The 27729-nt window shown below is 42.3% G+C and overlaps 1 protein-coding gene across 2 annotated transcripts in view; it reads right to left on the reverse strand.

The window, feature by feature from the left end:
- Positions 1–27729, reverse strand: part of LOC143004854 (FERM domain-containing protein 5-like) — a 48203-nt gene that overhangs the window by 13826 nt on the left and 6648 nt on the right. The window lies entirely within an intron of this gene.

A 27729-nucleotide genomic window follows, 5' to 3' on the forward strand; every position in this document is an offset into this window, starting at 1 on the left:
GCAGCAGGTAAATTGGTCAAGGAGGAAATTTGTTGGCTTGTTAGTAGATTGCAGGATTACTCTAAAGTTTTTAAACAAGTTTAATGAAACTCCCTGATTCTGAAGCTCATCCCTTTAAAGACATTCCATACGTGCTACTTCCTGGTCACTATACTGGTCTCTTTCAAATTAAAACGATATTATTGTTAAAGTAGCCTTTTTGTATGTAGTTGCTGAACTTGCAGGCATTCATAACTTGACGGCTGCTTATATGGCGGATACCATTTCTTCTGTTACTGATGAAGGGCACGACCCTGGTCTGCCCTTTAGAGGAAAAAGTGCATTCACATTATTGTCACAAAACTGCATAGTCAGAGAATGACAAGCAACGATATATGAGAACGGAAGGAAGAAAAGAGACGAGAAAGACAAAACCATACAGAGAGAGGGAGACCAAATTAAGAGGAAGGGAGAGAGAGAGAGGGCGAGAGAAAGAGAGGGAGAGAGGGAGTGTGCAAAGCTTTGGAGGGGTGAGAGAGGACAAGCAAGCCTGCAAAGATTAATGTGTCTCAACACAGTATGGCACAACACAGCAATTTAAAACGGCCGACAGGAAGAAAAGTGGAAAGGTTGCTCCACGTATGGACCATTGATGAGACGGAAAGACTGCTGAGAGGGACATTTGAAACAACATGAGAAAGTCTATAATGATGCACATCCACTTCTGCTTCACTCGGTAATAAATCGTCCCCCAGTTGAGTTGTGAAGACTCAGCAGTTTTGGGGACAAGCTCGGGACAACATTCTGAGAGCCACGTTTAAAGACAGTTACAAAATACATGGGGTAATAAAGCAGATATAAACATGAATCAAATGGATTTAGTGTTGTGTTACCCGCCGTGACAAACAACAGAGAAACTATAAGCCTCCAGCACCTTCTGGCTCATTGCTTCAACGACAAATACACCTGTGTGGTTGCCTCTCAATGGCCTAATTTACATCTTGCAACTTGAACACGATGAATTTGAGGTTGAGGCAACCCCTCCCTTTTTCCCTTATTGTCCAGCACAGCCAAGCTCAGGGAGAGAGAAAACAAAATAGAGAGAGAGAGAGAGACAAACCTGTAGCAGAGCAGAGACAGTGACTAGTGACCAGCGTCCAGCTGCGGTTTAGACCCAATTTTGCTCAAAGAGCTGACAAGAGACAAGACCTTGAAAATTGTGACTGAGTTCACCACCGAGGCAACATAAAGCACCAGTTGAATCTTTGAACCAGAGGACAACCTCTCCTAATCCCATTAAGTCCAGTTGCGTCACTCTGTGCACTGGTGAGACTTCCGAGGCGCCACAGGGTCAATATCTCTCCTCCTCCAGTCAGTGTGCCTGTATGTCACTGTCACAACATCCACCCTGACCTACCAGGACAGACAGGCTGCAGACTAGCCTCAAGACCAAAATAGAAACACACACATGCACACACGCACACACACAAGGACTCTTTGTAGTGGTTGGATTATTAATATCCGTGGTACACCTGTGAAAACCTCTAGATCCAGATTTTCAGAGAAAGTACCTCCCACTCTTTCCATCTGCTGTGCAGTGCAACCTTCAGCCATACCCCAAAAAAAGCCTTCAGAATTAATCATGATGAGTGTGTGTTTGAGTACACACAAGTATCTCCCTCTATGAATGTTTCCATACACGAGTATTTGTGCTGCATGTGAGATTTTAAAGATGTGCCTCGTCCAAGTTAGTGTATGAAACCAAAACAGAGAGGCAGAGAGATTTATCTCAATCTGGCATTTAAGCGAATAAATGAACTGGAATGAAATGTATAAGTAGAAACCATTCATTAAGAATATTAAACTGTGGGGGAAACACTGCAGACTGTTCCTTGTGTACTCAATTCATTCCTGGGAGTATTGGAATTGAAATGTGTTTATAGATACTTAATACAAAAAGTGCATCAGTGCAGACGGTCTTCTCTCCTGCAAATGAACCTGATCTCAACCCAGAGGTTTGACAGATTGTCTGATATTCTGGGCTCATCTTAAATAGAGACATATAACAGAAAAATGTTTTGGACTTGCACACAGTAAGTCGACTCATCCTTCTCTGTGATAGTCTGGAAAATGCAAAATGATAAAAAACCTTCTGGAGACAGTAGGACTGTCGCCTTTGTAAAATGTTTCAGTTCCAGTTCAGTTCAGTTTGAGGATGGAGCAAAATCTTCCGTCTACAAGGGACCATCTGGAAGTTAGACGTCCTGTCATGATGTGTCCAAGCACCCGTTACATAACAAGCCAATAATTGTTTATATTTTAGTTTGCTCACAGCCTGCTGAGCACAACTAGCAGTGAGGAGAAAAATGCCAGAACAGACTATCAGTAAACCTATGAATACTGACATTTTTAGGAATAGGGTTATATAGCCTGAACATTTGTTGGACCACAGATCATAAATGTTTTTTACTTTTCTCCAACTAAACCAAACTAAGCAGCAACATCTCTGGCCTGCAGACAGCCGACTTGTAATCTATATGTGGTATTGTATTGCACACTTATGAGACAAACTGAACTTCAGCGAGTTGACCAGGCTCCAGAGGGACACAAACGCTAGCTCTGAGGCAGAAACAGTATCGATCTGAAGTTAAGTGTTCCTTAACATCCTTAAACCTCAGGCCCTGCCCTGATTAGATTCACCTGTCCTGATTAGTTTCACCTGTCCTGATTAGTTTCACCTGTTCCTCATTAGCCTTCCCTCCCTGGTGTATTTAGTCTGTGTTCCCTGCTCTCTGTGCCACTTTGTCCTAAATCAAATCAAAGTACATTTATTTTATTTATATAGGCCAATATCCCACACGTCTAAAATGGCTTTACAGGCCAGCAACAACAACTTTGTATCAATAATTCCATCATCATTTACTAGGGTTTGCTTTCAGTTTTAACTAACTTTGGCCCTTTTCCTTCCCCTTGTTGGATTTGTTTGCATTTCTATGGACTTACCTGTGTACTCTACACCTTTTGGCAAGCCAAGACTGTCTCTTAAATCTTCTTCCCATCCCGTCTTTTGTTTATTTTTTTCACATCGCTCAGTCTTTTGCTCTGTTGCACTGCAGCATGTTAGGAACTGATATAAAGGTGACAGTTGTAAATAGTTAGTACTCTTAGTATTTGTAGCAGTAGCAGACATGTGTGTGCATCCAGTTCATGAGTTTGTAATAGGTGTGTGTGTGTGTGTGTAGGGGGGGGTTACAGTGGGCAGCCTTAATATCAGCCACTGTGACTCATGAGTAAATGGGATTAGTGCAGGCCTGTCAGTGGGAGAGGAATGTATTAAACAAGCAGAGGGCGATTAATGCTTTATGGGTGCGCGTGCAGCATTTCATCACAGCTGTAATAAAAATGACAAACGCGGGAATGGAAATAACCCAGACGGGGGCCAAATGATCACTATGGTCCTTACTTGAGCATCAGCAGCAGCAGCACGCGGCTTGCTCGCTCGCTTGCTCGGCCGGGGCTCACGTCAGATTAATTATTGAGAGGGGCTCCATATCAGCTTGGGAAATACCGCATCAATAAATGATGGTGTCGCTTTAACGTAGACGATGGAAATTCACTATATAAGCACCAAAGGGTCCTGAAAGGTTAGCCATTCTAATGCAGCGTCGGCTTACATTAGTGCTTGATGCATTTTGATTTTAGACCTGAGCTCCTGGGTAGCAGGTGATTAAGTGGAAGAATGCTTTGAGGCGGTGGTCTTAAGTAATGCCCGCTTCTGTGGGGCTCAACCATGGCTTAGCAGGTTACTGTATCCCTGCACTGCACATCTCTATGCTAATCCAATGTTCTTAAAGGTGCTGCCTCCCGGCCATGAGCAGCACCGCCAGTAAATAGCTTAATATCATCTTAAGATACGGAAATGTGTGCTTTGTATACTGCAGGAAGCAGGCTGAGAAGTGAGACAACACATTGAATGTCAGAACTTTTAGAACGCAGCTGGAAGGAGTTGGACGATTTACTGTTAAATGACTGACTGCTGACAGACTTTAGAATTTACTGAAATCCTGAAGATATCACGAAAGGAATCTCTGTGAAAAGTATATCAGACATGTACATGAAAGCTATGTTCTGAATGTATGTCTATATACAGTGATGGGGTATACATGGACAGAATTAATTAGTTTTGCTGTTTCTCTGAATTGTGCATAACCTGAGTATGTCAGACTCTTCTGGGAGTCCATCTGTTGAGAAAATCACTCCAGCCATGATGTTTACATGGTTGAATAATTACAACCTACATCTGTTCAGCGCTCTTTGATTTATACCTATTTCAATCGCATCATGATGCATTCATGACATTTAAAGAAAGATAATGATTTAGTGCCTTATTTGGAGTATAATCAAAGTTTTAATGTCATGGTTAAGATACTGCTTGTGAAATCTAACGTGTAGAGATTGGAACTAATTGAATCTAAATAGTTAATGATACTAGTACTAGTACACTATAGAGCTAATTGAGAATATTACTATTGAATCCTGTATTTTGTTGATAATACAAACAGAGAAGAGAAAGGCAAGTAAAACATTAGAAACTTAGTGGATTACCTGCCCTACCCTCCCTCCATCCCTCAAGAGTTTATGACGTGATTAGGTAATCTCCCCAACTTCATCTATTTATTGCGTGCAATGAAAATATAATTTGGTCAGATGTGATGTGAGTAGAGCAGCGAGATATGGACAATATGTGTACAGTAGTAGTATAGTGGTAGTAGTATAGTGGCTAGTGAGGACCAGGAAGAGAACCACTCAGTATCTGAATCAAGCTGTGTTACAATTCAGAGGGGTGTGTGAGAAGCCGTGTGGGAGTAGAAGCACCTCATAAAAGCAGAGGAACACACCCCAGCATACTGTCAAAAATACAGCCTGTAGTCCAATTTATGAATTAAATTCTCCTTCTGGGGGGATGACTCATCCTAGTGTGTTTGGAAAACACTCGTTGCTCCTCATGTAATTCCCAAACATTACATTAGAGTAGATCTCTGTTTAGCTGCACAGCCATTGCTTTAAATTTGGCTTTAGACTGCAGTAAATTGATTTGTGCTGCACTATGGCAGTTATTCAAACTGCTTACTGTAGACTGTCCCTGAATTTAACTTCAGCCTACCCCAAGGAGTGAAGCTGTGTGAAAAGAATTCTATTAAGGATTGATTACTTGAGGTTAAATTAATGCAGAACTCTGCCAAATATTCTAATAAACCATTACAGACAATAGCTATCTACATATTCTACTGTATATAAGTGTTCTGTGTGTGTTCACTTTTCTTTGTTTTGCTGGCTTTCTTAAACAGTAGCATAGATAGAGGCTTTTCTCGATGTTTATCAATGATATGGTCTTCCTACATTCACAGAACATGTGCACTTAAATACACTGAAACATCAAGAAACCCCAGCTCTTTGTTCATTCAGAAAGAAGCGCTAAACAGAAATCTATACCAACACAGGGATTTTTATAGATGTATCATTCCTACTGAAATTCCACCTAAACCTGCCATGCTGTAACCCTCTACACTCAGGATTTAATTTTTGCTGAAATTGAAGATTTGCATCTTCAAAGTAAGAACGTCTCTCCAAAAACGTCTCCTTAAACACAAGCTGTTCTTTGTGTAATGCTGCACAGACTACAGACTTCTACAGCAGCAACCATTGAGACAACATGCTTTCCTCATAGCATAAATATTCACTCAGTATAACACACATGTACCTTTCTTTTATTTCTGTTCATGCACATGTTCCTAAAAGTCTTTGTAAACACCAGGAAGAAGACAGCCATCCTCTCAAAAAGATGTTTACCGTCAGCAGGATGCCATCTCACTGCCCTTGAACTGGCCCGCTGGGACTCTGCTGTGCTGTGTCTGCATTTCGCGATTACTGCTCGGTTGCGTAAATCATTTCTCTTTTAGACGGCACCTCTGGCCCCTGAGGGCTCTATTACAGGGATGTCTCCCTGGACAATGTCCTGAGAGCCTTCTTCTTCTACCTCACACCTCTAAAGCTGCGGAGGAAGCTTAGCTAGTTCATGGAGGAGACGAGAGGAGACAGGTCAAGACCAAGGTGAAAGCGAGGAAGAGCTGAGAGGAGATAAGAGCATGAAGTAGTGGCGAAGGAAGGAGACGGCAGAAAAGAGGCTGTACAGAAGAATTTGTGCCATTAAATCCAGCCCGGTAGGCAGGCAGGTCTAAAGCATATGATGAAAAAAGAGCAAATGTCTTTCACTGCTCTTTGAAAAGACTGTGACCAAGGGATTTAAAAAGAACTTGTAAGTGATAGAAACAGACTTACACTCACAGCTGGAAATATCTGTGTCTTATCATGTAGGAATCTTTTCTCTGTCTGGGAACATACAACGGCTGGGCAGATGAATAATTAGTGTTTTCATTATAGGTTCATTATGCTAGCTTGCACCGATAACAGTAACAACAATAATAATCTTGCAGGTTGGTATTATGATATATTTTAGTTGTTAGTTGTGTCAAATGTGGAGACTTTCTGGAATATGACTTTGGAGGTCACCAGTGTAAGATGGCAAATGTTGATCTTTGATGGAGACAGATAGGACAAATCTATAGCTTGATGAGGAAACGATGTCTCATGTTTCCCAAACAGTCTGAGTAAAGGATGCACAGTCAGCTGTACTGTGCATGAGAGTGCTGCTTTTCCCTAAACTTCCTGTTGTTGTTCATCTGAAGAACATGACTCATACAAGATCAACAGATGCACCAAGGTCAGACTGTATAAAATCAATAACTGGCACGTCCGGCAATATCTTCTCTGAATGGGAACGGCATCTACTACTGGGTGTTCAATATGCATTCTGGACATGTGCTCTTTCCTGTAACCTAAGCATCATCAAATACTCGGAAGGTTACAATTTGGTTCGCAGCTCAATCGGTAGTATAACGTTCTCATCATATGTTTTTGTCTTGGGGTCATATGCAAACCTTTGAGATTTTACCGACTTTTAATTTGTCTTTCATTCGACTGTCATTCAGAAAGGAGAGGTCACTCTAAATTGGATCACCTAACTGTGCCAAAAATCTGGAACATCACTCCTGATCACAAGAGAGCTTCTACAAATAGAATTGTAGAATGAAATGGAAATGTTATAAGTGTTAAGTAGGAATCTGTGAATTTCAGCCTTGGAGGCAGGAAGGCCAAGTGGCTTTAAACATTAACATTCAGTTTACCACCATGTTGTATGAAAAGCTACTGATAGTACTTTGATACTAACGCTCATAGTATTATTGCTCTTAGCACTGAGTCTGACACTGATTATTGTAGTGAAACACTGTAGTTGCCCTGACGACCTGTCTGTCATGGAGTTTAGCTGTTATTGTTCGGCAAATCATGGATTGCTTATAACTTTTGCATTCAGAGTAAGATAGAGTAAAGATGTACATATACACCTCCAACTGAACTACACACTGTATAATCATTGGAGAAATCAATGGAAATGACGAGGAGTTATTAAAGCAAAAGTTTTGTCAAATTGACAACGTTTTTCTGAAGGAGTTCAAGCATCACTGCAAACCCACCAGCTGATACCTGCACCATCTGTTGTAACAGCAAGCTCATTATGCATGATGGAACATGCTGAGGGCTCAAACCTGAATAAACTTCATAGAAGTGAAAAATATGCAATCAGTCATTTTCAGTCCAATTATGTTGACAGTATAATATTGTCTTGCATGCACAGTTACATTAAGATTCCTCATATTCTGAACAGAGAGAGTGAGCAAATAAGAGATAAGATGGTTGTGACTCAGCAGAATGATGTGCAGGTCAAGGCTTTAACTATGTTTAATAGAAAGACTGTTATTAGATTTTGTTTGTGTTTTTTTATGAAAGTGGGGCTATTATGGGATGGGATAATGTGAATGTCTGAAGGTGGAGTCTGTATGACTAAGGATGATAGTGCTTGGATGATGTTTCTCTCCAGAGTCCAAACTAAATAAAGGGTAACAGCAAGTTATGCAATTGGCAGACCTAAGAATAAAGGAAAGGGACGCCTGGGTAAATGGGCTGAAGGGAAAAGTGTTTTAGTTTAACATCTAAATGAGTTTTGGTCTGCATTCAACAAAAAAACTGCAACTTCTGCTGTGTAGAATAATCGAACAGAAACAATTCCAGACATGTTGCAGTTATCATTTGTCAACATAATCTTCCTCAAGCTTTTTACACTTTTGTCAATAACGCTGGAGGATTTTTACAGTTTAGAGTTTCATTGAAATCCTTTTTCTATCTAAACAAATCCGCAGTAGTCATGCATCATCGTCTGAGGCCAAACAGGATACAGCTTTAGGCTTTTTCACCTCAACAGAGAGGTGTGAGGGAGCAAAACCAGGTATGTTTTATGATCAAATATACAGTATTACATGGACAGAAACATTACAGTGCTTGCTCATAACTCAGGGCTTTGTTGGCTACAGCAATAATCTAATGATTTATTCATTGTGACATCTCTGTGGGACATTTGGAACACAACTACAGGAATCCTCTGTCTGTAGAGATAAAGCATGACATCAGCTTTTTAGTAACATTATGTTGACATTACTTAACATGACATTGCAAAATCATCCCTACGCTTTTAGTAGACAAAGTCACAGCAAATACTTACACAGCCAGTTAACTAAAGAATAAAGACGAGGCGGCGGAATAATTTGGAATAATCAATGCAAATCTTTTTAGCAAATGTTTTGTCTACTGCGTTTTCTGGAGATCAGAACACAAAAGAGGACAAAAAACAAGCAGTGATGTATTTTTCCTCTTCTTTTCCACTTTAGGAGGAGAAATGTAACTAAACCAGCAAGTTTAGCAAAGTATCATTCCATCATTTAATTCATAGAATGTGTCAGGAATAAATGATTAAAGTAGAAGTAGTGGGGTAAACTCCGGTAAATGCCCAGAGGTCAATTCACACACCAATTATTCATCATCCTTGGCCCTATAATGGCAGACATTTACTCTGCACTGCTAATTATTTCTTGGCTGAGCAACCATTTGTTTCACATTTAAGGGATAAGCTCCACTGCAGCAGATTGTGGTTTGAAACTTACTCAAGCACAGCAATACACCTTATATATGTATGGACACCATTGAAAAACTTCTCCTACATCAACCAATCAACCGTATGTTTCAGGAAAATGTTCTGGAAAGCATACAAAGTTTCCCTCCGGTAAGACCTTGGTTCCATTCTAAGTGATGCCTGAAGGAGAGTGTAACAAAAGGATTTGAGCTCTGACACCTCAGACTGTGGTTCTCTCTGCAAAAAGTGCTAATAGCCGATAATGTTGCCCTGACCGAGCAGCCTGCAGGTCAAACGTGTCACTGATCACGCTCCATGAAAGAGGGAGGCGCCCTGCATCTGCTGCGCTTGCAGTCAGACAAGGACACCCAGCTAGGACGTCAAGCCATCAGACTCAACTACAGCATGATGTTCAAATCTTGCATATGCAAAAAGCCACCCCCCCCCCACACACACACACACACACACACACACACACACACACACACACACATATACACACACACACACGCACACACACATATGCACACACACACATATACACACACGCACACACACACACGCGCAATAGAGGCACTGTATCCTTCAAACAAAAGGTTTTTATGACTCATGGTGCTCTCCACAATGTACCATGAGAATACTTCAATGCTGATTGAATGAATCAGTCCATTTCCTTCAGGGACAATATTCACCACCAGTGTTGTTGTCATTACACTCAGGATGGTGCTAGAACATTTTCATAAAAGGAAAACAGCTCCAGAGTAGCAATCAAACAAGTTCTGTCTTGTATTAGTGGATGGAGGCAGTTAAATTAACAAACAGGTACCTGATAGGCAGAAGAGGAGAGAGAAGAAGAAGCACCTAAGCCTCCTCAAGCACAGCAGGCCTCCACAGAGAGAGACGATATTAGAAGCCACAGCAGCTCCACTCACGCTGTTTGTTTCCTTGCAGCCATGGTCACTGCTGTGGGTGGATTTGATGAGAGAAACGGCCCAAGAGGACAGAACTCTCAACACTTACTGACAGAGCAGCGCAGTATGTTAGGAAAGTCACTTTAATAAACACTTTCTTCCTAAACACTTCCTTCAAAATATGCGTGTAACTTTTCTCTACACGCTGAAGTTGAATCAGACCAAATATCATAGTTGTATTCTTATTTCCTCAGTGAGCTACAAACAAGGATACAGATGTTTTTCTTCATTAAATTTCCTTTGTTAATATACTGTAACATGCACTCCAACTTCCAACTTGAATCTATGAGCAGCGCCCCACAGCGGGAGATCATAAAGGGGTGATTTCTCTTTTAAACTAGATTTTTATTGAATGCCTGCTCACTTTACTGTTCTGTATGGAATATTTCCATTGTTCGCAGGTTGATCTTTTAACAATTCAACCTTCCTGCTGAGAGTTCTTTTCTTAACGGTGTAGCTGCCCACACACTTTACTACTTACCCACAGAGAAAATAGACGCCTTTCACGGAAAACAATTTCTAAAATGAGGTACGACTGTATTCCATACATTTGTACATTTCTCTAATGTAATCGCATACAGGAGCTTTGCAATGTACCCAAATATATGTTACTGTATGTCTTAATATTTGCAGCTTTTCAGTTGTGTTGACACCCATGTATATACAGGTGATTTCACTAGTATTGCTCTGTATTGAATTTTACAGGCATTTAAGTGTTTGGGTCACTGAATTTGGGCTTCTGGACCTTGAAGGTTCTTAGATGATTGGCTGTGATGGTATTATGGCCTCATCGCATCATGAATCATGAAGTGTTTTCCATCAGATGTGTGCGTATGCAGTGTTAAAGGTGCTGCGTGGGCGTGTAATCACTGTTCATCCACAGAGGTTATATGGATGAGACGGATACAGCGAGGACAGGTTTGTAGTTACGCCTGAAGCTTCAAACACAGGAGACAACAGTGTGCTTTACTGTGTGTGCAGGGAAGGAAAATGAGAAAACTTTCATATCGCACAAATACGAATATACTGACTGCTTTGAGAGAGCAGGTGGTTAACAGTATATGGCATAAGTCTGAAAAATGACCATGACAGACTTCTTTAACCCTCTTGTTGCAGATATATTTGCGGTGGCACAACATTCTTTGTATCCAGTTTCTTCTGAATATCAGTCATGGAACACAAGCATGGGATGGCACCATTTGAAGGTGATGTGCTAAAAACTTGTCGTTGTGTGTGATGTGTGGTGCCGTTAATCAGTAAATGTTTGACAGGACCTACGACTGCATTCAATCATTTAGAGTAAACAATCACCATCAATCACGCTTCAGTTCACTCCTCGTACTATGAATGTAAATGTAATGACATATTGAAGCGTATTTGCTGTCGTCGGGCTCCAGCCACAGCAGTGATGCAGCAGTGTCACATCTGTGCTGTATAAACAAACAGCGTGAAACAAACACTCGGGTTATATTTCAAGGTAGAAGAAGATGATATGCGCCGTGGGGCCCTTTCACGAAAAAAAAAAAGAAGAAACACAAGAAAAATCTGAGTGGTAGCATCTTGAACCTGGTATACAGGGAGCCACTGTCATACCAAAGTCTTCACTGGGACACATTTCACAGTGGGTCGTGTCTGGATGGAAAAAGGGCACGCGGTTGACAGTGAAAGACGGAGAAAATGTGTTTGGGCTCACAGCAGATACAGAGGGTCAGAGCACAGAGTGGAGAGGAGAATATTGCTTCCTCTTGGTATGTTTTAATTTGATTTATTTTTGGAGAGACTGCTTCACCTCCACTGTTTTTATGCTTTGCTCGATAAAGAACTTGTTGTAGTGCAATTACATCCTCCATTGCAGAGTCATGCATTAAAACACAGTAACTTTTAAGTGGCAATAGACACACATATTTGTTTTAGTAGATCATGAATATTTACTACGAAGCACAGCACAGATTTGGACCAGAGCAACAAGCTTACATTTTATCTGTTGCATCACAATGAAATATCTCTGAAGATAAGATCTACTGCAAACCCACCCATCTAAAACAAAACAAATAAAGAAAGAACAATTTGAAGGAGAAGGAGAGCACCAAAAACTAGCAGAATTTATACAATATACTAAATTACTTTGTCACCTATCCCAACATTTTTTGATTATTGAGTTATAAATTATCTGTATCTGTGGTTTAGTGTTTAAACCACTCTCTTCTCCCCACTGACCTGCATCCACAACTCTTCCCACCTGAGAACTTGAGACACGATTGACAATTGAGTTACAGCGCCTGCCTGTGGTAAATGTTTTTCCCTTGTGTTTTGTTTTGTAAAAATCTTATTTTTCGCAAATAAGGTTTCATCAGTAGCAGGCACTGCAGAGACACAGACAGCCTTCTGAGAACTTTAGAGAATTTACAGGCTCTTATCAGGATGTAATGAGGATTTCAGGTAATCCTATAAAAGCAGAAAACGCTTCAGTCTTTGGAAAATTGTTATCCGACTAAAACCAATTGTTTGGTTTTATTACAATGTTCGGCTACAGAGAAACATAGGACATAAAGGCAAATGCTGTGAAACTCTGTTATTGTCCTACACTGTACATCAAATTGCTACATGACACACAAGCAGATCTGCTGTGTAATTTTAATGGACTGGGATTGAGGCATATTAACTTAATGCTGATGGGTAAGAAGCACATGTGGAGAGTTTCAATCCAAAACATTAAATATGCATTTTGCTGTCTTTGGTCTTTGGAGCCTTAAATGCTCTTCACAGTCACAGATAATCAGTGCTGGGAAATATAATCTTAATAGACTTAAATGATATATTTTATCTCATTAAGTTTAAAGATCTTTAATATATAACACGCTTTAATTTTGTGAACTGGAAAAGGAACTGCTAACCATGCCAACAATAATAGAGGAACACTGCATTCAAAAAGTAAATAGACATTTTCTAAACTGACACACGTCAAAATGTCACACGTCCATATATTGTCGCTTTCTGGCTCAACAATTCGCATTCGCACTGTGTAATCATTTTCCCAGAATCCTTCAAACGTTTAATTAACGTGTCGTCCTGCCAGGCTGCCATTACTCAGCATTCCAGGGATCCAAGTGATCAATACGCCCCAACATCCTCGACGACTCCCTTCTCTATCAACCTTCTACCACAAATCCCCCCTCTATCCACTCAATCACTGCACCTTTCTGTATATCTCTCTGGATGCTGGGAAAACACACCAGAGGAGTCCATGTAAACAACCGCTTCGCACACATTATGTTGGCTGGTAGTGTAAAATCACACTGAGAACTGCTTTTGCTGTGTCATTACAAGTCGATGGAGTTGCAACACAGCAAGTATATGAGAGAGTAACAAACACACACACATGCAGGAGTGGAAAGGTGATTTAAGGCAACGCATGAGCAAGGCACCTTTTGACTGTGGTAGTTTGATGGTATTTTGCTCACCATATATGTACATTTCAGCGAACTGCAACTGCATTTTGTTTCCATGATGTCATTGCTGGTTTAAAGGTGTGGCCACTGGTAACTGCCAAACCAAACTGCTCTATCTCTGTTTAACTTCAAACAACCAGACATGAAGCACATATCGACATATCGGAGAAAGAATCAGAAGAAGAAAATCGTGTACACCGCCTGCGTCCTGACATCTGAGGTTCCTCGTTTCTGAGGACATTTAGGTGACAAGTGAAAGCGTCGATGTTGAAAGCTAATTATTTCAGAATATGATGGACAACACCTCTTCACGTCTCGACAGGTGAGGCAGGACTTTGCGCCCCGGTGCCACAGCCAACAGCACTGACAGACACAACACACTGCTGCAGCGTTTAAAATGCCGACACACAGCAGCGGGGACAATTATCTGACTGAACTGCAGAGATTCACTGAGCCCGAGAGGACAACCGAGAATCATTCTTATTCCTGTCACACAGCCCTCAGCTCAACAACACACTCCTCGCACACAGAACCACACTGGTGGGAACGAGACGGCACAAGTCGTGATTCAGGTTGCTTACGGAGTCTGAGCCACAAATAATGTTGGACAGGACAGACAGGTCAAGGGAAGAGATGTCTTAAGGCACTACTAAGATGTTTTGTCTGTTTGACAATGTATTTAGTGTCTTTCTGACATTCTGTACCACAGCCCCTTCACCTTCTGGAGCTTTATTTGCTTGTCAGCTAACATTGACTGACATTTTACAAGACAGAAGTTAGTTTGAAGCCTTTGGTGTGCAGCTTTAGACAGGAGGTCAACCGAGCCAGATATTTCATTTGGAGCAACATGAAAAGACACACACACACACACACACACACACACACACACACACACACACACACACACACACACACACACACACACATACATAGGCCAGACTGACTCATTGTATAGGACACAGCCACACTTGCTCCTCCTCTGCATGGGCAGCGTGAGTGAAGCCATCAAACCCAACAGCCATGACAACTACAGCTTGCATTGCATTGTGAGACGTAGAGAAGCTGGGGGAAACAGCACAGGGGATTTTCAGCCAAAACAGAGTTTCCAACGCGACAGAAGTGTGAGCTGTGAAAGGATCGATATTGAGAGGAATGAAATAAAGGAAGAAACATTAAGAGACAGAGGGGATTCACTTCTAGTAAGTATCATGCATGTATATAAATGTGGTTGCTAAGCAAGAGGTTTTGATCGTAACGAAATATACTTATCTACACATTAACACACATACATACTAAGATGTTAGATTACATGGCAAGGTGGAAAACACAACCACAACTAGCAGAAAAAGGGGAGACAGTTGAGTTTACAGCATAATGATAATCTGGGTAGGTCTCACACACACACACCCCACTTCCATGGCCATCATCATTGCTGGGAGCACTGATAACAGTTTTGTTGTGGATACCTTATAGATCCCATTCAACCCTGCAACCTGCACAGCCTGTCAGCGTTTACTCCAACTTCATGTCGGCTCGATTCAGTGAAGTAGCATTTCCTTCCTCTATAATATGATACAGATCAACGCTACTGCTGTGATAGGCAACGTGAAAGTAAATGCATCGACTTCTTTCCCATCCTTCCACATAAAGAATGCAGCAAAAACAAATGAACAATAAAAAGATTATCAATACAAAACGGAGCCTAAACTGATTTGGATCTCAGTTCTTAGTGTTGCACCGTGAAATAGGGAGGAGATGCAGCTGAGTTCATATATCAGTTGTTCGCAATGAGGCTTTATTTAGGCCAGCGACTTCCTGCACAAGTTTTTCAATTAAAAGCTCCAGTACCTCAGACGATTGCATCACCGTCGCTACGCTCTGAAGCAGAGAGGAAAGGAGCCTTATACGGCTGCCGATACGTAGGCGATACATGTTACCATCCAGGAGTGTGACATTCATCATCTCTATCATGCATGAAGTTAAGGAGCGAGGCAGGTAAAGAGGCCCTAAGTGTCCCCATAAAATCAGCAGAGCATGTCTACTTTAGCAATAACATACTATTCTAAGAAGATGGGTTCATGCATGTAGGAGCTTGTATCCATCACAGGCATACTATAAAAGGAGTGCAATCAAACACGTCTATAAGGCAGATGTGCTGTTTTCACGTAATTAAACGCTCATTATCGCTCCTCTGCTGCGATATTGAACAAATGTCAAGTGAAAAATGGATGTGATGTTTGGAATGAACGAGTTCGCCAGAGCGGGAGCGAGTCTGTTTGCCAAAACATGGATTAATTGAGAGAAATTGGGTTTGCAGGGCTGAGTACCGTTATAAGAACCAGGGAACAGAGCAATTATTGATCCTTTGAGTTGGTAATTGACTTCTAGATGCATCCGAAATGTCTTTAGCCAGGCTGGTCGTGCATGACTGACATGTAGATCGTGCTAATACACAGGAAAGTGGTTTGAGATGCCTCACTGGTTTGGAAAGAAAGCTGCAATTCAACTACTGGACCATCTGAGGGAGAGAAGATCAATGTTGCTGTTCAAAATCAAAACACACTCAGTTTAAGCTTGTAAACTGGACTAATCTGTACTGACTGAGTTTGTCTGAGGAGCTCAGATGCCAAGAGGAGGATACTGTCAAAGATGGTGGTTTAGGAAATGATGCATCAAAAACACTGGTAGGAATGCATGAATTGAGACGAAATCAACAGTAAGTTACTGACCTCAGTGACTCATGGGATGCGATGGAAGTCAATAGAACCAACAACCAATACATCGTGTCCCTTCATCAATCCTCACGTTACCCCTCAGCACACTATCTTGACTTGTCCAAGCGTCCCTCAGCATCTTCTACTGACCGTGAACATGAAACAATAGGAAGGAAATCCTGGATTAACATGGACTTTTTTTTCATTTGGGCTCTTTATTGGATTCCTACTCATACTCTCATCACTGAAGCATCTAACTGATATTTTACAACTTTAGATCCCCTAGACCAGGGGTGTCAAATTCAGGCCCGTGGGCCAAATCTTTGGCAGTGTAATTATATTTGGCCAGCGAGATAATATCAAATGTCTATCAGAGCTGACCCGCCATTATATAGCGCATGCACCACTAATACTACACATCCCAGAATGCTCTGCGGATGCATTCTCTGTGACATCATGAGCCATCTCGATGTGCTCAACCTGCAGCTTCAGGGGCGGGGCCGTTTCATCCCCGACACAATGCCCCAACTCCGTCCTCAAGCTGCTCAAATGCTCTCTGTGTCCGACAGCACATGTCTATGTGAACAACTATTCTCTTTGATGAAGATGAACAAAACATCACACAGGAGTCGTCTCACTGATGAACACCTTCACTCAATCCTGAGGATTTCTTCAGCTTAGAGCCTGAGCCCAAACATGGATGACCTAGCATCTAAGAAGAGATGTCAGGTATCTGGCTTGGACCAAGTCTGAGACTTTCTTTATGCACATTTTTCTTGCTGCTCCAAAGCATGGACGGTGAATAGTTGAATTGTTGGATTTTCGTTGAAGGAAATTATTATTTTATTTTGGTTGTTTTAGACTGGAACTTTGCTTGTTCCAGACTTAATGTTTTAGCTAAACTTAAGTATGTTTCCATATGATTAAGTTGATGATTATATATCTGGAGAGAAGGGAAAACAATAACAAAAAGTCCCAGTATCTTATTTTGACCCACTGTGTATTTGAGTTTGCCACCCCTGCTCTAGATGGATCATGGGTTCATTGTAGTTTTTTATCTTCCATTAAAGGTCCTTTATTGTTCAGCGACTTCTTAAAAATGTTACTCAAAGATAATTTGTTAAACATCACCACTAATTTATTTTTGACTCTTTGGGTTAAGTCAGAGGATCTGTTGTTTCTGTGAACACACTGATTAGTCACACCAGGCTGAGCTGATTGGAGAACTGTGGGTTCGGTCTAAACACTGGGACAGCTACATTAATTGGGAGGCTATGTAAGGTGGTCAGAGTGAGCAATTACTATACACTATAATTACTTTGTTTTGGCTCACTAAACATACAATAACACTGGATATAAAGTAAGACATGAATGTTGCTTAGTCCTTGAACTCAATCTCGACTCCTGATCAACATAGCAAGAGGTATGAATGAGTGTCTTAACATTGGATCATAGTTGGTCCTTTAAACTATTTCTATCAGCCCCCTTTGACCTCAGATGGTGACATCATATCAGTGGTTGAATGAAAGTGGAACGATCCCTCATATTCATTGACACAACGCCACAATTTCACTACAACCGTAACTCCCCTAATCTTTGAGAGAGGAGCTCCAACCGACACGCATCACTTCACCACTAACAGCATCTGATGTTAAAGCGGAGTGTTGGCGGCTGCTAACCCAGCTGTGATTCTTCCTCAATCTCTCTCACCAACACTATAACAGCTTTATTTCTGTGACAGTGAGCGACGTGGGAGCCATCCGTGCTCATTGCCTCGTCCTCATTTCTCATTGTGCTGCATTAGTCTCCACTGGCTGACAATTTATACATTTTTAATCCCCGTGCAGGTATATCTGCTGATGCCAGGACTCTTATTTTAGTTTTGCTCTAAAATGTACCTGAATTATGAAAGAATGTGATCTAAATGTGTGAGGGTATAATGGCTGTGCTGAATGGATACAGAGCCCATATTCTTAAAGCTTTTATGGGCAGGTCTGGTAAATATTGTAATTCTTCTTTGGCCTCCATTTTCAATCTTCTTTAAATCATCATCTATTTCTATGTAAAAGCACATTAGTGTCAGTTTGGCTACATTGTGGTGTGGTGATCTCTATGCTTGTCACCTGTAGCTCGTCCTCTTTTCTCCCATCTATGCTCTGTTGCTCACGTCTCACCTTTCCTCAACTCGCTCCTCTTTGCGAGACCCTGGGGTTCACAGAACGCTGCTCACACAGAACAGCAGAGAAAGTTCAGTCAGGCACCAAGGTTACTTTGACCTCTGGTAATAAAATAAGAAGTGCCCGAGACCTCCTGGGATGCACTGTCCAGTATGCTCCACTAATGGCAACGTGACAGATGAAGAAGCTGCAGGACACGAACACGAGGCCTGTCTGGCTGGGACACAGGTTGAATAAAAGAAGCCAGGCCTCATGTCTGCACACTCGCACCAGAGGAAAATCACAACCATCTCAAGCCAAGTTTCTTCTGCTTTCATGAGGACATCCATCACTGGCATCCATGGGGACGTGGGATACTGGAAATGGGGCTAACACACACTGTTAACCCCATTTAAGGAGGGTCAAATGCTTAAAGGACTCCTTCCCAAAGGCAAAAGACAAACTGGGATAAAGAGGAACAAAAATGGAGATGAGGTCAGTTAGTCTTAGACGCGCGGACAAAATATGTCTCCACTTCATTGTCATCTTCTGGTTTGTTCAGGTGTTGTTTGAATTCCAGCTCTTTTCAAGTCCGATTTATTTTGGCTATTTTGGTTGTATCACTCTGTGCTGCAGTTCTGCTATGGATACTCTGACCTGACTTATGACCTGACGTTATGTGTGTCAATCCAGCCTTGACACTCACAAAGCCCTGACCGGTTCGTTCAGGCTTCCCTCTCCTCACTAGGATCCACTGTAGATCCTGGTGAGGTGGATGAGTTACAGATTCTTGGCATACAGCTAGAGGTCACATCAATATAGAGGAGATCGCTCCACGTTTGAACTTGTGCCCGTATCCACTGTGTGTGATGTGTTGTTGAGAGAGTTCATGCCTATTCAGAACAGCAGCCATGTTGAACTTAGAACCTCAACTGTAGCTCCAGGCATTCCTGAATCCATCATGGAGACATGGTAAGTCGACCCAGGTTGCAAAGTAAAGTAAGTATAACAGTTAATCTAACATATTTATAATTAGGGTCTTTGTGTGTGTTTGTGTGTGTGTGTGTACGTGTACGTGAGAGAGACAGAGGGAGACAGACAGACAGACAGAGAGAGAGAAAGTCAGTCTTGGGCTGCCGCAGAGCTTGGCCGAGCACCAGCTTACAGCTTGACGACAGCAGCTGGAGAGTAGTGATGTAATATCTTGTTGCCATGGAGACCTGTGGTTCGTAAGCATCACTAAAAATCCAAGGGCGTTGGAAAGTCACAGGGCCGTCTGGCTGGGACACACTACAGCTGTGACGAAATCATACACTGAACCAAAACAGAGAGACACAAATATGTAAAGGATTTATTCTTAAAAAGTGAAAGCTTCAGAGGGATCCAACGACACGGGAAATGAGAGAGTTGTGTTTTGTCACTGTGACCAACTGGCAACCCGTTGGGATCGGTCCAAAGTGTCTGCCTTTGTTGGGAAATGAGTGAGGGAAAAAAAGAAGAAAGTGATTTTGAATTTCAAATGAGGATACGCTGCCTTTCATCACTTTAACAATGCAAATGTAAAAAGCCTGGAAGAAAAAAAATCTAAAGTCACATCCTCCCTCTGAATCAGTATTTATCTCTAATTGAGGCAGAGAAAGCTTTTCAGTCTGTCGATCTGATTTGCTCTCCAGATGACACTGTGATAAAAAAAAGGACACACGGGCTGAGACAGAAGGAGCAAAGAAGGAATGAGAGACAGACAAAGACAGAGAAACGAGCCTGCAGTCAAGTGTATCGCATCATCACTCAAAATGCTTTGAGATTCAATAGAATTTGATATCTGCTTTTATTGGAAGTACGTTTCAGATGACAAAATGTGTCAGAGTATCATTCAAGTGTGACATAGTGGTTTTATAGTCACATACAAGAGCTGTAATCCTACAAGGTGACACTGTGGTGCATTCAGGTTAATTACAACTGTAGTGTTTGGTTGTTGCTTCACTTGATTTCCCACCGTTTCTCAGGCTGTAACTCCCTCATGCAATATCTTTTTTAATCCTTTCTTTATTATCTTTACAATGCTGGGGACTGTGGGATGTGGAGGTCGGGCTATTTACGTTCCTAAGCAATAAGTTTCGCCTTGTCCGCCGTGACAACTCCCCCCCCCCCCCCCCCCCCCCCCCCCCCCGAAAACCAGTGGGGAAGAGGGGCGGTGATTACAGGAAAAAGTAAGACACTCCGGCACTGTCGCATGTGTCGCACGTCGGGCGATACGAATGGTAGGAGCGTCGGTCTTGACACACACATGATCTGAGGGTTGAAGGAAATGACCCATCAGGCTGAGAGCCACTTGTAGCCCAGCCTGCCCCCTTATATGCCTCTGACCAAGACTTATGACACTCTTCCACTCAGCAAACCAGTCATATCTGCCCTTTCTGCACGTCACAGTATATCTGGCCTTATTAGGACCCATAGCTGCTGCTCCTATAATCCAGATCGGTATGTGTCTGCTGTGACTCCCTGTAAATAAACGATTGATTTTCTGCCTCACTGACTGAGACAAGAGTGAATTTAGTACACAAGGGAGTCATGTAGAGGATGAGCTTGTAAGCTATTCCACTTCTTCTACTTCTCCTTCTCCTTCTCCTTCTCCTTCTCCTTCTCCTTCTCCTTCTCCTTCTCCTTCTCCTTCTTCTTCTGATGATGAGCTTCTGTGTTTCCCATCCGGTTGTTATCCACTGCCTTGTATAAAATAGGAAGAAATACATTACCTGAGTCTGTCTGCTGGAAATTTTGGCCTCAGGTAGTTGTAATGCTGCCACACATTTGGGCCAATCGGTGCCCTGCTGTGTCATCACGACCCTGCTGAGGCCGGACACCAGCGCGCTTTGGGTCCTGCTTCAAACTGAAGGCTGCAATGTAAAAGAAAGCTGCAGTGGGATTCAGCCGTGATGATGACGCACGCAGGAGCTTCACAAAGTGGCAAAGGGATAAGTGAAAACCCATTCAGGTGACAGCCGGGATTTTGGAAAGCAGACGGCTCTTCTTAATTTAATGATGTAAAGTCCCCTGAGTCACTTTGTAAAGGTGTGGAAGGAGATCGTGTGGCTGCATGGCAGGATGGTGACTTTGCCTTCCATACTCTTCTGATGAACATCTCAGAAGACCCACAGGGCTCAGTGCCAGTCTAACCAATTAGGGGCTCTGGGAACGTCTAAATCCATATTCTGTACTCTGGCTATCGGAGCCCCGCTGACTGATGACAAATGTGTCGGTAATAGATTTATGGCCTGGCATGGTACTAAGTGTGTGCTTGTGCCACTGCGTGTGTGTGTGTGTGTGAATGCTTGTGTATATGGACTCTGTCAGGCCATTTCTCTATGAATGATCAAGCTCAATACAAATAATAGTTTCCAATGCATAATATGAAATTGGAGCCTGAGATGTTGCATGTAGTATTAAACAAAGCAAACAAAGCAAATAAAGAAGAAGAATTGTTAAATTTGTACATTTTCTTGCTGAAACCTCTTTTCTACATCTTCCTGCCCACCTGTCACTCACACTGCTCGCTCTGTGTAACCGGGGAGAGAAGCAGGTCGAGCTGCTGGTGACTTTGTTGACTTTCTCCATGCTGGTTGTGTCTTACAGGCTGAGCATCGTTGTTTCTAGTTCATAATTTCATTCTCCCGTTACATAATGTATGAGAAACGCTGAATACTAAGAGAAGCTGCTCTATGTAAACATGCTGCTGCAGATAAAGTAATTGTTTTCTGAAGTGGTTATGTGGAGAATAATCTATTGAAACTAATATGAGGAGATTCTTTCAAATACACGGCAGAATCGATTTATCATTGCTGGCGGAGGAAAGCGGCTGTAAACCTACTGAAGATGTTTGGTCAGACAGAAGAGAGGAAGAGGAAGGCAGAGAGAGATGATGATGGTTTTTACTGTGACAGATCCCAGTGAAGACGTGACAGCAACATCTTGACTTTCTTTCTTTCTGTCTCCTCTCCCACTCATTAATTAGTCTGCAAGTATTTGGTTAGGTTTCGTGGACGCATTCATCCATAAATCGATTCATTTGGGATCAATTCACAGTGGCGATCTTCTCAGCGTTGAAGTTTATCTTTAACAATTCCAGGAAGTCTTTAGTTATTGATATTTCATGCATATTTACACTGGTGCACTCGGCTGCCTGTGTTGCGGTGCCTTAAAAGTGAGCAGCAGCTGATCCATTATCTGTACTTCATTCAAAGGGCCTGTGCCAAATTCACCATCAGTGTGAATCAATGAATACCCTGCAAAATGTTATGACCCGTAAGCAGAGAAATATGCTGTCAGTCAGAGAGGGAGATTCCACTGTTTTCACCTCTTATTATATTTTTTTTGTCCGACCAAGAAGACAAAATCGAGCCTTGGCATCACAAAAGAAGCTTCCTCCATCATAATAGATGTTTCACTTTTATAACGCAGCTTGTTTTCATAGTCAGCAGCAGCTCTGTGTAACAAATGTCGACGTCTAATAACATATCAGGCATGGAATCAATCCCTCTCTTACAAGTGAGTCATTCTGATGCTGTCCACCTCTGTGAGAGCCAAGAAGAGAGGAGGGGAGAGGGAGAAAAGAAAAGAAAAGAAAAGAGCTCTCACAGGGCAAGAAGCCTGCGCTGCCTCGTCCGCCTACTTTTAACACACACACACACACACACACACACACACACACACACACACACACACACACACACACACACACACACACTCAGCAAAATGCATTCAGGCCGAAGCAGCAAAGGTTTGCAAAGAACACAAAGACAGTATGGGAAGAGATACGGGGGAAAGACAGCAGACACTGTGTGTGTGTGTGTGTGTGTGTGTGTGTGTGTGTGTGTGTGTGTGTGTGTGCCAAAGGGGAAAACCAGACAGCAACAAAGAAAAAGCTGGAGCTCTTCAGTTGCCACTTGACTAGAGTGTGCAGTGTTACGCGTACAGAGCTGAGCTGATGATGAGCACATTTACCCCACTGTGTGTGTGTGTGTGTGTGTGAGAGGGGGGATGCTTAATATTCCACACACATACGGCTGCTCTGCTATAGGAGGGATTTATAAATAGAGCGCTGCACACACAGACCAACCCCTCCTTGGTTAAACACTGTAAAATGCAGGAAATAGGCTCAGGCTCACTGCACGATACTGAGCCTGATTGGCTAAATCAGGTGTACTTAAAATCAACTCCTGCTCACACACCTGTCTCAGCAAATCAATCAAGTGTAGAGCAGAGAGAGATGGAACAGGACTGAAGAGTATTGATCAATGCTACTATTACTACTAAAGGTGTGAGTGTGTGTGTGAGGGGGGGAGGGGGTGTGTGTATTGGTTACTATCTTGTACTTGAATGCACTTTCATATTTTCGAGGGTTTAGTTTGTGTAATATTTTTAAAAACCCCATCTCATTTACCTTAATTTTCATCATTTCGGCGCCTTTCAAAATAAAGTGGGGGGAATTCTTTTCATCTGTATCCAAGTTCACACACACATCAGCATTTGGACCAGGAAGAACAACAACCAGAGGGACGCTGATTAGAGTGCAAAGCCCTGTGAAAGTACAACAGTCCAATTACAGCTCCGTCTCTCAATAATGAAATAGAGGGAACACATAGTTTTCTATTGGCTAAGATATTCTGGATTTAGATTTATCGATTGATCCTGAGAAGATTTGTACCTTGGAGGTAATTGGGTATTAGAGAATGAAACTGCAGTCTGATTGAATTGTTCGCCTTTGGTTTTAAGAGCAATCGTGTAGTACAGATGTAAATTCCTCAGGATCTCCATCTGTACTGATAGGACAAGCGTCAAAATGATTGCTTCGTACTCATCTTGTGTACATAGTGGTAATAGTTATATGTTGCTATCCCTATTTGCCACTTCGCAGTAACTGCCCAGATCAGGCCTATTGGTCACCTTTGTGTGTTAAATTTTAAAGAAAGAGCCGGATCAGCACAGGTTCTGATTCATGCCCTGATCCTGCACATCGAGTTTAAGTTTTAGAATAATCCTGTTAACAAATCAACAATCCACCATGGATGTTAAATGAACCTCTTTGCTGGAAGTAAAAAGTGCTGCGTGAGCAACACACATTTGTTTCACTCTGCAGGCGCGCTTGTCTTCTGTTTCTGCTGTGTTTAAGACAGGCGGCATCTTGGCTCTGGGCTCAAAGTTGCTGACTACTAAAGGAGCTGCACAGTCAGTGAAGTGCAGCAGGTATCTGCACTTCTTCACATTTTGCTGACTGTAAGCGCTGTAATTCCAACATCCACACACTCCGAGTTTTATATCACCTCCAGTAAAAAGCAGTAACAACAACATGGATAGAGAAAGAGCTAAATCCCATTATGACAAGATCATCTGAGGGAGAATCATGTCTTCATTAAAACTTTTTCCAGAGCTAACAGACGGTACACAGTGTGTGAGTCCATAGTGTGCATACACAGTGTGTGTACACATCTGCTGAGTCATGCCTTTTGTATTGCAAACCTTTTTCTTCCCTCTGTCAAAGGCCTCGTCAGGACAATGCGGCTCTGAACGAGACTTATTTTAATTTGTTGTACTAGTGATGAGTCAGGAATTAAATCTTGGATTTGTTTTCACAACCAGGTGATTATTCCACAGCATTTAAAGCTTTAAAACCCAGATATGTTACCCAGAGAAGCTCAAGTTAAATCAAAGTGCAAATCCTGATCCGGTCAATCACGTTGTACAGTTTCACACTTGCTTATGGAAGCCCACAAAGAAGTCCTCCGCAAAACTGTACTGGAAACAGACTTTGCAAATGAGTGCTTATATAGGACATGAACATCTAGGAGCATATGTGCAGCGCTACGCTAAATCCAGGTCACAGTCTTTTAATTTGATTCATTAAGTCACTGTGGGTTTGATTAGCACACTAGAATCACATCATCCAGCTGCAGCCAATCACAATCAACATGTTAATGAGCTAAAGCACATTTAAGAGCATGTGTGGATGGCAACATAAACAACCAAATGGACACTCACTCAGGAAGCGTACATTTAATTTGGTAGGAATGCAGCAATGGCAAAACAAAGTAAAACTCACTCACAGGGCGAACAAGTGTGTTAAATGTGCAGAAGGGGGGGCGCTAGAGGCACATTTCAAACAAACTGCAGGTAAAAGGCCGAAAACCAAAGTACTGAAGTAAAACTATTATGTTACCAACACTATATTACTTTTTCCTTTCATTTCAACAATTCTGGTTCTGACTCTTAAAGACGACATCGTGTAACGTGAACTAGTTCCTCGACCTGCTTCAGCCCACATTACCACACAGGCAGCCACACCTTCCCCAGAGAGAGAGAGAGAGAGAGAGAGAGACACACACACACACACACACACACACACACGCGTACGTATGTGGCAATACCAAACTGCATCTCCACTTCTATCCCCTCCCCTAATAATGAGATCAGCATAAGCATCTGCACAGTGTTACTATGCCGCAGCATGATTAGCATAGTCAGTGTTACCCTTGTGATCACAGGGAGACACTCATTATTTTAATCTTTATGGTGTAACATCTCCCTCCTTTCCGTCTCTACAATACCCTCCTTCCTATTGTACACTCACACAGATACACACACAGACTAACACACATGCAGACACAGAGGATATTGTTGTCTGTAATGTGCCGAGCCAGCAGGCAGCCCTACAGGATGTCAGCATCCCCGTGTAATTAAGCTTTTTGCCTTTTTATTCAACAAAGAACCCAATTCACACCCCGGCAGATGCGACAATGCTACATTTTCTGGTGTCGCCTCATATCACTCGGTGGATTTGCAAGACAATATTGCAGGAGAATCAAACATGTACCACACACACAGAGACACAGACACAGACACACACACACACACACACACACACACACACACACACACACACACGTATATTCAAAACATTCAAGCAGGCGGCTATAATTGAGAGCACCTTGATAAAAAACATCATCAGTATGCAGGATGAAGATCAAAAACAGAAGATCTCATGAGAGTGGATGACGCATAACACATGAGGGCCAAGTCCAAGTCCAAATCGCAGCAGAAAGATTTTCAACTTCATTACAGCCGGCGGCATAATCATCATCATCATCATCATCATCATCGTCGCCATCATCATCAGTCTCCACGGAATCGCCTCTGCCCTCCCTCTCCTCAGCTCTGCTGTGGCCAATAAGCCTCATCTCTCCTTTCATGTTGGACATGAAAGAAAGAAGGAAGAGACAGGAAGAGAGGAAGAGCCTAGCGAGAGGAAGAACCCCGCTCTCCCATTCCTGTAAGGTCTTGGAGGATTTCTCAGCTGTAGGAAGGATTTTGAGCAGCCGATACGCGTTTGTTTTCCTGATCTACAGGGTTTTCCACCGCTGCTCTCTCAATTCACCCGCTGAGACCTTTGAACGCAGCTGGGCTGAATGTTCTGTAGGGGCGTAGCAACAAGATGTACCACTGCAACTGAAGATGCTGCGAGCAAAGACGAATGGGAGGGTTACGGCTGAATGAATCGATAGATCAAGAGTGTTTTAAAGAGAGAGAGAGAGAGAGAGAGAGAGAGAGAGAGAGAGAGAGAGAGAGAGAGAGAGAGAGAGAGAGAGAGAGAGAGAGAGAGACCCCGTCCCTAGACCTTTTTAATCAGAGTTTTCCCAGGCCTGTGGTGCTGCATCACAGCGATCTTCGTCTTGCTGCTTCTCACTCCCTCATATTTAACAACAAACTCCTTGACAACCCCCAAATTACCAAAGCAAACTTCCTTAATTATGTGCCACGACGCACAAATCATCTTTTATTGTGTATTCCGGCATCTTCCACTTATTTCCTTGTGCGAAAGCCTTGCACAGAGAAAGTGAGGCAGATTGTAGTTAATGTGTGTGTGCTTAAGTATATTCGGTGCGACTACCATAATTAACAGCAGAATAACAGGAAATGATGCAGTTGTGTGAGTGAATTGTATATTCACATCCTGCCTGCGGCCCGTTCATTGAAGCGTAGTGCCTGCAGGTTTAGGTGAGCTGTACAGTGCGTCTCCGCCGTGTCATTAAGTGGCATCAGGTTTGCTCAGGGCCAAGCTCATTAATGTACTCCCTGCAATTTGGCTGCTTCAGAGAAGAAAGACAGAGCACCAGGGAGAGGCGGAGAAATTGAAAGGAAGGAGGTCGGAGAGAATTCAGGGGTCAGACAGGACACAGAAAGGGAAGAGGAGTAAAAGCTCACAAGACAAATCGTTAATTTATAACTGCGCATCTGACAGTTTGATTCAACAGATGATTAAAAATCTATATGGATATAGGTCAGTTATGTTGCACCAGTGGATAAGCACCAACACAAACACACACATTT

This window comes from Genypterus blacodes, unplaced genomic scaffold (genome assembly GCF_046128005.1).
Source record: "Genypterus blacodes isolate CSIRO-AG114 ecotype Tasmania unplaced genomic scaffold, CSIRO-AGI_Gbla_v1 ptg000067l_1, whole genome shotgun sequence".
Lineage (NCBI taxonomy): Eukaryota > Metazoa > Chordata > Actinopteri > Ophidiiformes > Ophidiidae > Genypterus > Genypterus blacodes.